Below are 10,254 nucleotides of genomic sequence, written 5' to 3' on the forward strand. Positions count from 1 at the left end.
TGTAGGGTTAGTGTTTGTTTTAGGTTATGGTTTATCATTAGGTCTAGGGCTAGGTTTTTGTTTAGGTCTAGGGATAGAGATATGGCTAGATTTAGGATTAGGTTTAGGTCTAGGGCTAGTGTTAGGGTTTGGTTTAAGTAGAGGTTTATTGCTATTGCTAGAGTTAGGGTTTGGTTACGGTTAGGTCAGGATTAGACATACGGTTACTCTTAGGGTCAGAATAAGTGTCAGGGTTAGGGTTAGGGTTTGGGATATGGTTAGAGCTAGAATGAAGGCTAGGGTTTGGACTAGTATTAGGGTTAGAATTTGGATTAGGCTAAGGAGTAGGTTTGGCCAAGGGTTTGCATTAGGGTTAGGGTTAGCTTAGGGTAAGGGATAGGATTAGAGCTAGGCTTAGGGCTATGTTTAGGTTTAGGATAAGGGCTAGTGTTAGGTTTAGGTTTAGGGTTAAAGCTAGGGTTAGGTCTTGCATTAAGGTTAGGTTTTGGTTAGAGTTTGGCTAGGTTTATGGTTATGTTTAGGCCTAGGGTTTTTCTAGGCTTAGGGTTAGGTTTAGTTTAAGGTGTTGGGTTAGAGCTAGGGATAAGGATAGGGTGAAGGTTAGAATTATGGTTAGGGCTAGGGTTTAATTAGATTTATATTTAAGGCTAGGTTTAGGGCTAGGATGAGGTCTAGGTTTTGTGTTAGGGATGGGGCTAGAATTAGTGTTAGGGCGAATGTCAGGTCTAGGATTATGGTTAGGGATAGTTTTAGGGTTAGGTTATAGCTATGTTTAGTGTTATGGCTATGTTTAGTGTAAGTGTTAGGTTTATGGTAAGGGTAAAATTTAGAGCTCGGGGTATTATTGGGGTCAGGTTCAAGTTTAGGGTTTTGTTTAGGTTAGCATTTAGGTTTAGGGCTCAAATTAACAACAGTGTCTGGGTTAGGGTAATGATAGGGTTTGGTTTAGGGTTCAGTTTAGATTTAGCATAATGGATAGGGTTATGGTGAGGGATAGGTTTAGATTTAGGCCTAGGGTTAGCATTATAATTAGGTTTATGTTTAGGGTAATTGATAGGGTTGTAGCTAAATTTAGGGCTAGGGTTATGGATAGGATTAGGGCTAGGTTTAGGGTTACGGTTATGGGTTTGCTTTGTGTTAAGGTTAGGGCTAGAATTACAGCTAAGTCAAATGTCAGGTCTAAGGTTATGATTAGAAATAGTTTTAGTGTTAGGTTTATGGCTAGGTCTAATATAAAGGATAGGTTTAGTAGTAGGTCAAATTTAGAGCTAGGTATATTATCACAGAAATGTTCAGAGTTAGGGTTTGGGTTAGATTAAGGTTTAGGGTTAGGGCTCAAATTAACATTAGGGTTAGGGTTAGGGTAATGATAGGGTTAGGTTTAGCATTCAGGTTAGGTTTAGGTTAATGAAATAGGTTAGGGTTAGGGATAAGTTTAGGGTTATGCCTAGGGTTACCATTAGATTTATGGTTATAGTTAGGGTAATGGATAGGGTTAGAGCTAGTGATAGGGCTAGGGTTATGGTTAGAATTCCGGCTAGTGTTAGGGTAATGTTTAGGGCTAGGTTCTTGGTTAGGTTGAGGTTTAGGGTTAGGGTTAAAGCTAGGATTAAGACTCAGATTAGGGCTTGGTTTGGGGTTTGGTTAGGGTTAGGGTTAGGGTTATGACTAATGATTGAACTAGTGTTACAATTAGTGCTAGTTTTAGGGTTAGGGTTAGGGCTAGGTCTAGTGTTATGGTTAGGTTTAGGGTTAGGGTGAATGCAAGGGTTATTATTAGAGTCAGTGTCAGAGTCAGGGTTAGTTTCAGGGTTTGGGTTAGAACTTGAATTAAGGCTAAAGTTACTACTAGGTGTATGGTTAGGAATTGGTTTAGGTTATGGGTTAGGGATATAGGTTGGTTTTGTTTTAGGGCTAGGGCTACGGTTATGCCTAGATTATGGATTATTATCAGGGTTAGGACTAGTGTTACGTTGAGGTTTATGTTTAGAGTTAGGGTTAGATTTAGAGTTAGGATTAGATCTAGGGTTAGGGCTAGGGCTAGAGCTAGGGTTAGAGCTAGGATTAGGGTTATGGTTACAAATATGGTTAGAACTAGGTATACGGCTAGGGTGAGAATTAGAGTTAGTCAGAGCAATAGTCTTAGGGTTAGGGTTAGGATTAGGGCTAAATTAGGGCTAGGATTAGGGCTAGGTTTAGTGTTAGGATTAAGGCTAAATTAGGGCTAGGATTAGGGCTAGTGTTAGTGTTATGGTGAGGGCTAAATTAGGACTAGTATTAAGTCTAGTGTTAGTGTTGGGGTTAGACCAAGGGGTTGGGCTAGATTAGGGTTATCATTGGTGTTAAGGTTAAGTTTAGTGGAATGGGTTGGGTTATAGCTATACTTAGGGCTAGAGTGAGGTTTAGAATTTGTATTAGGTCTAAGGTTATGGTTTAGTTTAGGATAAAGTCTAGGTTTAGGGCTAGGTTAACGGCTAGGGTTTCTGTTAGTGTTATGGCTAGGAGCAGGTCTAGGGCTAATATCAGGTCTAGGGTTAATGTTAAGGATAGTTTTAGAGTTAGGTTATCACTAGGTGTAGTGTAAGAGTTAGTTTTAGGTTACAGGTCAGCTTTAGGGCTAGGGTTATTATTAGGGTCAGAGTCAGGGTCAGGGTTAGCATTTGGTTTAGCTAAATGTTTAGGGTTAGGGCTAAAATTAGCATTAGGGTTCGGTTTAGGGTTACCGTATGGATAGGGCTTAGTTTAGGTTTCAGTTAAGGTTTAAGTTAATAGATGGGTTAGGTTTAGCGATCGGGCTAGGGTTAGCATTTGGGTTAGGTTTATGATTAGTGTAATGGATTGGTTTAGAGCTAGGGTAAGGGCTAGATTATGTTTTGGATTAAGTCTAGGATTAGAGCTAGGCTTAGAGAAAGGGCTAGGGTGTGATTTAGGGTAAGTTTTAGGATTAGGATAAGTGTTAGGTTTAGCGCTAGGTTTACGGTTAGCTTAGGTTAAGGGTTAGTGTTTGAGCTAGGGTTAGGGCTAGGGTGAGGGTTAGGTTTAGGTTTAGGTCTAGGTTTACATTTATGGTTAGAGTTAGGTTTAGTGTTAGGGGTAGTTTACTAATTAAGATTAGGGTTAGGGTTAGGGTAATGAATAAGTTTAGAGCTAAATTTCAGGCTATGTTTAATGTTAGGAATTGGGCTAGAGTTAGGGTTAGGGTTTAGGATAAAGCTAGGGTTATGTTTACTGTAAAGGTTAGGCTTTGAGTTAGGATTTTTTAGGTCTAAGGAGAGGCTTAGGTTATGGCAAGGTTTAGGGCTGGGTTAGGCTAAGGGTTATGCTGAGAGCTAAGTTTTGGCTTAGGATTAGGGCTAGGTATTGCGTTAGGTTTAGGACAATGCTTAATGTAAGAACTAGGATTATTTTTAGGGCTAGTTTTAGGATTAGGGTTATGGCTAGGGGTAGTGTTAGGTATAGGTTTTGGGTTAGTGTCAGGTTTAAAGCTAGGTTCAGTGTTAGAATCAGGGTCAGTTTTGGGGATAGGGTTAGGGTTAGGGTTAGAGCCAGAATTAGCACTAGGTTTAGGTCTAGGGGTAATGTAAGTGTTCGGTTTAGGTTAAGGGTTATGTTTAGGGCTTGTGCTAGGTTTTATTTTTTAGTACAAGGGCTAGAGTTGTAACTATATTTAGGATTAGCTTTGGGTCTAGTTCTATTGTTAGGCTTAGGTATATATATAGGGTTACCATTAGGGCTAGTGTTAGGATTTGATTTAGGTTTAGGGTCAGGTTTAGACCTATGGTTATTATTGGGGTCAGATGAGGGTCAGGGTTAGGTTTAGAGGTAGAATGAAGGTTAGAGATAATACTAGTAATATGGTTAGAGTTTAAATTAAGCTAAGAATTAGGATTAAAACTGGGGTTAGCATTTGGGCTACGTTTAAGACAATGACTAATGTATGAACTATGGTTATGATTAATGCTAATTTTAGAGTTAGGTTAAGGTTAGATATAGTTTTAGTTTAATTTAAGGTTAGGGTGATTTTTAGAGCTATGATTAGTGTTAGGGTCAGTGTCAGAGTCAGGGTTAGTTTTAGATTTAATTTTAGGGCTAGTTGTAGTGTTAGGGTTTGATTTAGGTTAAGGTTTAGGATTAGGGCTATGGCTTGGTTTTGGTTTATGTCTAGGGCTAGGGATAGGGCAGGTTTTAGGATTAGCATTATGGTTGGGGTAGTGTTAGGGTTTGGTTTAGGCTTATTGTTAAGTTAAATTTAGAGTTAGGTTTATCTTTAGACTTAGGCTTAGATCTAGGGTTAGGATTAAGGCTAAGGATAGAACTAGGGCTAGGGCTAGGGCAAGAGTAAAAGTTAGTCTTATGGCTAGGTTTAGGATAAGGATAGGATTAAACAAAGGCTAGGATTAGGGCTACTTTTAGGGTTAGGGTTAGGGCTAGGTGTATTTTTAAGTTTTGATATAGGGTTATGGTGATGTTTAGAGCTAGAGTTAGTGTTAAGGTCAGAGTCAAAGTCAGGGTTACTTTAGGGTTTGGCTTAAAACTCGAATTAGGGCTAGAGTTATGGCTAAGTGTAGGGTTAGGGCTTAGATTATATTAAGGGTTAGGGTAAGTTCTATGGCTTGGTTTTGTTTTGGGGCTAGGGTTAGTGCTAGTTTTAGGATTAGTCTTAGGGTTAGGGAGAGTGTTAGGTTTAGGTTTAGGCTAAGGGTTAGGGTTAGATTTAGAGATAGGGTTAGACCTAGGGTTGCTGCTAGGGCTATGAATAGGGCTAGTGTTAGACCTATGGTTTGGGCTAGGATTAGGTTTCCAGTAAATTATAGGTTTAGAACTAGGGTTAGGACTAAGGTGAGAGTTAGAGTTAGTCTTTGGGCTAGGGTTAGGGTTAAGGTTATGGATAGGGCTAAATTAGGTCTAAGATTAGGACTAGAGTTAATGTTAGAGTTAGGCCTAGGGTTATGGTTAGGTTATAATTAAGGCTATGTTTAAGGCTAGGGTAAGGGGTAGGGTTTGTGTTAGGGTTAGGACTCCTATCATGGCTAGAGCTAATATCAGGTTTAAGGTTATGCTTAGGGATAATTTTATGATTAGTTTTATGGTTAGGTCTAGTGTAAGGGTTAGGTATATGGTAAGAGTGAGGTTTAGAGGTAGGGAAATTATTAGGGTCAGTGTCAATGTTAGCGTTTGGTTTAGGTTTGAGTTTAGGGATAGAGCTCAAACCAGCATTAGAGTTAGTGTTAGGGTAACAATTGGATTAGGTCTAGGGTTCAGGGTAGGTTTAGGTTAATTGATAAGTTTGGGGATAGTGATATGTTTAGGGTTAGACCTAGGGTTAGCATTAGGGTAAGGGTAATGTTTAGGGTAATGATACAGTTAGACTTAAGTTTAGGACTAGGGTTATGGTTAGAATTAGGTCTTGATTTAGGGTTAGGTTGAGAGTTAGAACTAGGGTTATGTTAGGGTTTTGTTTAGTGTAAGGGTTAGGTTCTGAGCTATGGTTAGGGCTAGACTGAAAGTTAGGCTCAGGATTAGGTCTAGGAATAGGATTACAGTAGCTTTTGGGTTAGCGTTAGGGTTAGGATTAGACCTAGGATTACTGGTAGGGTCAGTACAGGGTCAGGGTTAGTGTTAGGTGTTTGGATATGGTAAAACCTAGAATGAGGGCAAGTGTAAGGGTTATTAATAGGGTTAGTGTTTTGGTTACCTAAGGATTAGGGATAGGTCTAGGGTTACCCTTAGGTTTAGGATGTTGCTTAGGTAAGGGATTGATTTAGAGCTAGGGTTAGGGCTATGGTTGTGGTTAGATTTAGGGTTGAAGCTAGGATTAGGTCTCGGATTAGGCATAGGTTTTGTGTTAGGGTTAGGGCTAGGGTTAGGGAAATGGCTAATATAAGAACTAGGGTTACCTTAGGGTTAGTTTTAGTGTTAGGGTATGGGTTAGGTTTAGTGTTAGTGTTAGGTTCAAGGTTAGTTTGATATTTATAGCTAGAGTTCATATAGGATTGGAGTCAGGGTCAGGGTTGGTTTTAATATTAGGGTTAGGACTTGAATTAATGTTAGGTTTATGTCTAGTTGTAGTGTTAGGATTTGGTTTAAGTTAAGGTTTAGGGTTAGGGCTAATGCTCAGTTTTGTTTTAGTCCTAGGGTTAGGGTTAAGGCTATTGTTATGTTAGGCTGAGGCTTAGAGTTAGGGTTAAATTTGGAATTAGGGTTAGATCCAGTGTTAGGGCTAGAACTAAGAATAGGGCAAAGGTTATGGCTAGGTTTAGGGTTATGGAAAGGGATATGTTTAGAACTAGGGATAGGGCTAGGGTGAGACTTAGTCTTAGGGCTAGGGTTAGGGCTAGGTTTAGTGTTTAGTTTAAGCCTGGGGTTAGAGTTAGGATTAGGGTTAGGATTAGTTTAGAATTTAGAGTTAGAGTTTAGAGTTTAGGTTTAGGTTTAGGGCAACGTTTGGGGTAAGGGATGGATTTATACCTAGATTTAGAGTTAGGGTGAAAGTTAGTATTAGGGTAGGGCTGTGGTTACAGTTAGGGTTATGATTAAGGCTAGGTTTAGGGCTAGAATGAGGGCTAGGGTTTTGTTTTTAGGATTAGGGAGAGGATTAGTGCTAGGGTCCAGAATTATGGTTAAAGATATTTTTAGGATTAGGATTATAGGTAGGTTTATTGTAAGGGTTAGTTTTAGGGTTAGCATCAGGTTTAGAGCTAGGGGTACTATTAGGGTCAATTTCTGGGTTAGGGTTTGGGATAGATTAAGGTTTAAAGTTAGGGCTCAAATTAGCATTAGGTTTAGGGTTATAAATATGGTAATGGATAGAGTTAGAAATCACTTTAGGGCAAGGGTTATGGTTATGATTAGGGCTAGGTTTTGGGTTAAGTTAGTGTTAGCATTACGGTTACAGGTAATGTAAGTACTAGTTTATAATTATGGCTAATTTTAGTGTTTTAATGCTAGGTTTAGTGTTAACTTTAGGTTTCTGGTTAGGGTGATGTTTGTACCTTGGGTTAGTGTTATGGTCAGAGTAAGGGTTAGGGTTAATTTTAGGGTTTGGCTTTAAACTCGAATTAGGGCTGGGGTTAGGGCTAGGTGAAGGTTTATGGCTTGGTTTAATTAAGGGTTAGGGTTAGAGCTTTGGCTCAGTTTGGTTTTAGGGCTAGGGTTAGGGTTAGGGCAATTTTTAGGATTAGTGTTAGGGTTAGGGCTAGTCTTAGAATTAGGCTTAGGCTTCAGTTTAGGATGAGTGAGATTTAGAGTTAGGATTTTATCTAAGGTCAGTGCTGGGGCTAAGGATAGGGTAAGGTTTAGGACTAGGATTTGGGATAGGGTTAGGTTTATGGGAAGAAATAGGATTAGAACGAGTGATAGGGCCAGTGTGAGAGTTAGAATTATTTTAAGGGCTAGGGTTAGGGTTAGGAATAGATTAAATTACGGCTAGGGTTAGTGTTAGGTCTAGGGTTAGGTCTAGTTTTTGAATTAGCATCAGGGTCAGGGCTAGTTTTAGGCTTAGGCATCGAGTTAGGGTTAGATTTAAAGTTAGGTTTCGATCTAGTTTTAAAGCTTGGGCTAAGGATAGGGCAATTGTGATGACAAGGGTTAAGGTTAGAGTTAGGGCTATGTTGAGGGTAAGAGATGTTGTTTTGGCTAGGTTTAGGGCTAGAGAAAGGGTTATTATTAGGATTAGGGCTAGAGTTAGGCTTATGGTTATGATTAAAGCTCAGTGTATGGCTAGGATTAAGTTTAAGGTTTGTGTTAGGGTTAGGGATAGTATTAGGGCTAGGGCTAATGACAGGTCTAGAGTTATTATTAGGGCTAGACTTAGTGTTAGGTTTATGGCTTGGTCCAGTGTAAGGATTAGGTTTAGGGTAAGATTCAGGTTTATATCTAGGGTTATTTTTAGGGTCAGTGTCAGGTTTAGGGTTTGGTTTAGGTTAGGGTTTAGCTTTAGGTTAATGACAGGGTTAGTTTTGGGTTTAGGTTTGGTTTAGTGTAATGGATAGATTAGGGTTAGGCCCAGGGGTAGCTTAAGGGTAAGGGTTATTTTTAGGGTAATGGATAGGTTTAGACCTAAGGTTAGGGCTAGGGTTATGTATAGGATTATGGCTATTTTTTGGTTAGGGTTAGGTTTAAGTTTAGGGTCAAAGCTAGGTTTAGAGTAGGATAGGTTTTGGGTTAGGTTAGAGCTAGGGTTAAGGCTATGGCTAATGTATGGTGTAGGGTTATGATTAGCGCTAGTTATTGGGTTAGGGTTAGGACTAGGTCTACTGTTAGGTTGAGGTTTATGGTGATTATGATGTTTAGAGGCAGTGTTAGTGTTAGTGTTAGGGTAAGAGTCAGGGTAGGGATAGTTTTTGGGTTAGAGTTAGGACTAGAATTAGGAATATGGTTATGTCTAGGTGTAGGGTTAGGGTTTGGTTTAGGTTAAGGTTTAGGGTTATGACTATGACTCGGTTTTCTTTTAGGGCTAGAGCTAGGGTTAGAGCTACTTTTAGAATGAGCGTTAGCATTAGGGCTAGTGTTAGGTTTAGGTTTAGGATTACTGTTAGGGTTAGATTTAGAGTTAGGGTTAGATCTAGGGTTATGGCCAGGGCTATAAATAGGGCTGGGGCTACACCAATGGTTAGGGCTAGGATTAGGTTTCTAGTAAGGAATAGAGTAAGAACTAAGGTTAGGGTTAGGGTAAGAGTTAGAGTTAGTCTTTGGGCTAGATTTAGGGTTAGGTTTAAGGATATAATAAATAATGGCTAAGATTAGGGCTAGGGTTAGTGTTAGGTTTAGGCCTAGGTTTTGGGTTAGGGATAAAATTAAGGCTATGTTTAGTGCTAGGATAAGGGGTAGGGTTTGTGTTATGGTTAGGGTTGGGTTTAAGGCTAGATTTAATATCAGGTCTAGGGTTAAGCTTAGGAATAGTTTTAAGGTTAGGTTTATGGCTAGATGTAGTGTAAGTGTTAGGTAGGGTTAGAGACATGTTTAAAACTAGGGGAATTATTAAGGTCATGGGTCAGTGTTAGGGTTTGGTTTATGTTTGAGGTTAGGTTAGGGCTTGAATTAGCATTAGGGTTAGGGTTAGTGTAATGATTGGGTTAGGTTTATGGTTCAGGGAAGGTTTAGGGTAATTGATAGGTTTGGGTAAAGTGATAGGGTTAGGGTTAAGCCTAGGGTTAGCAATATGTTAAGGGTTATTTTTTAGGGTAATGGATACAGTTAGAGTTAATATTCGGGCTAGGGTTATGGTTAGGATTAGGTTTCGTGTTAGGGTTAAGGTGAGGGTTAGAACTAGGATTAGGTTTAGGTTTATGTTTAGCGTAAGTGTTTGGTTCTGAGCTATGATAGGGCTATGTTGAGAGTTAGATTCAGAGTTAGTTCTAGTAATAGGATTATGGTAAATTTTGGGATTGGGTTTGGGTTAGGGTTAGACCTAAGTTTAGTGTTAGGGTCAGAATAAGGTTCAGGGTTAGGGTTAGGTTTTGGGATAATGTTAGAGCTAAAATGAAGGCTAGGGTTAGGACTATTAACAGGGTTAGGGTTTTGGTTATTCTAAGGACTAGGAATAGGTCTAGGGTTACTCTTAGGTTTAGGGTTTTACTTAGGGTAAGGGATTGATTTAGATCTAGGTTTAGGACTATGGTTAGGGTTAGAGTTAACATTAAAACAAGGTTTAGGGCTCGGTTTAGGACTAGTTTTTGTGTTAGGGTTAGGGCTAGGATTAGGGCAATGGCTAATGTAACAACTAAGGTTACCATTAGGGTTAGTTTTAGGGTTAGGGATGGGGTAGGTTAATTGCTAGGTTTAGTTTTAAGGTTAGGGTAATATTTATAGCTATGATTGTTGTTAGGATAAGAGTCAGGGTCAAGGTTAGTTTTATTGTTAAGGTTAAGACTATAATTTGGGCTATTGTTAATGTTAGTGTTTGGTTTGAGTTTAGGGCAGTGTTTAGAGCCAGGCTGAGTGTTAGAATATGAGTCAGTGTCAGGATTAGTTTTAAGGTAAGGCTTAGGATTCAAAGTAGGGCTACGTTTAAGTATAGGTGTATGTAAGTGTTTGGTTTACGTTAAGGTTTAGAGTTAGGGCTATGGTTCAGTTTTGGTTCACTGCTAGGATTAGGGTTAGGGCTAGTGTTAGTGTTAGGCTTAGTCTTAGGTTTAAGTTTAGATTTCGAGTTAGGGTTAGGGCTGGGACCAAATTTAGGGCAAATGATAGGGCTAGTGTTAGGTTTATGGTAGTGGATAGGGTTACAACTAGGGATAGGGCTAGGGCTAGTTC

Source organism: Marmota monax, unplaced genomic scaffold (assembly GCF_021218885.2).
Source record: "Marmota monax isolate L192 unplaced genomic scaffold, Marmota_monax_Labrador192_F-V1.1 WCK01_AAM20220418_F8-fsc00255, whole genome shotgun sequence".
NCBI classification, from domain to species: Eukaryota; Metazoa; Chordata; class Mammalia; order Rodentia; family Sciuridae; genus Marmota; species Marmota monax.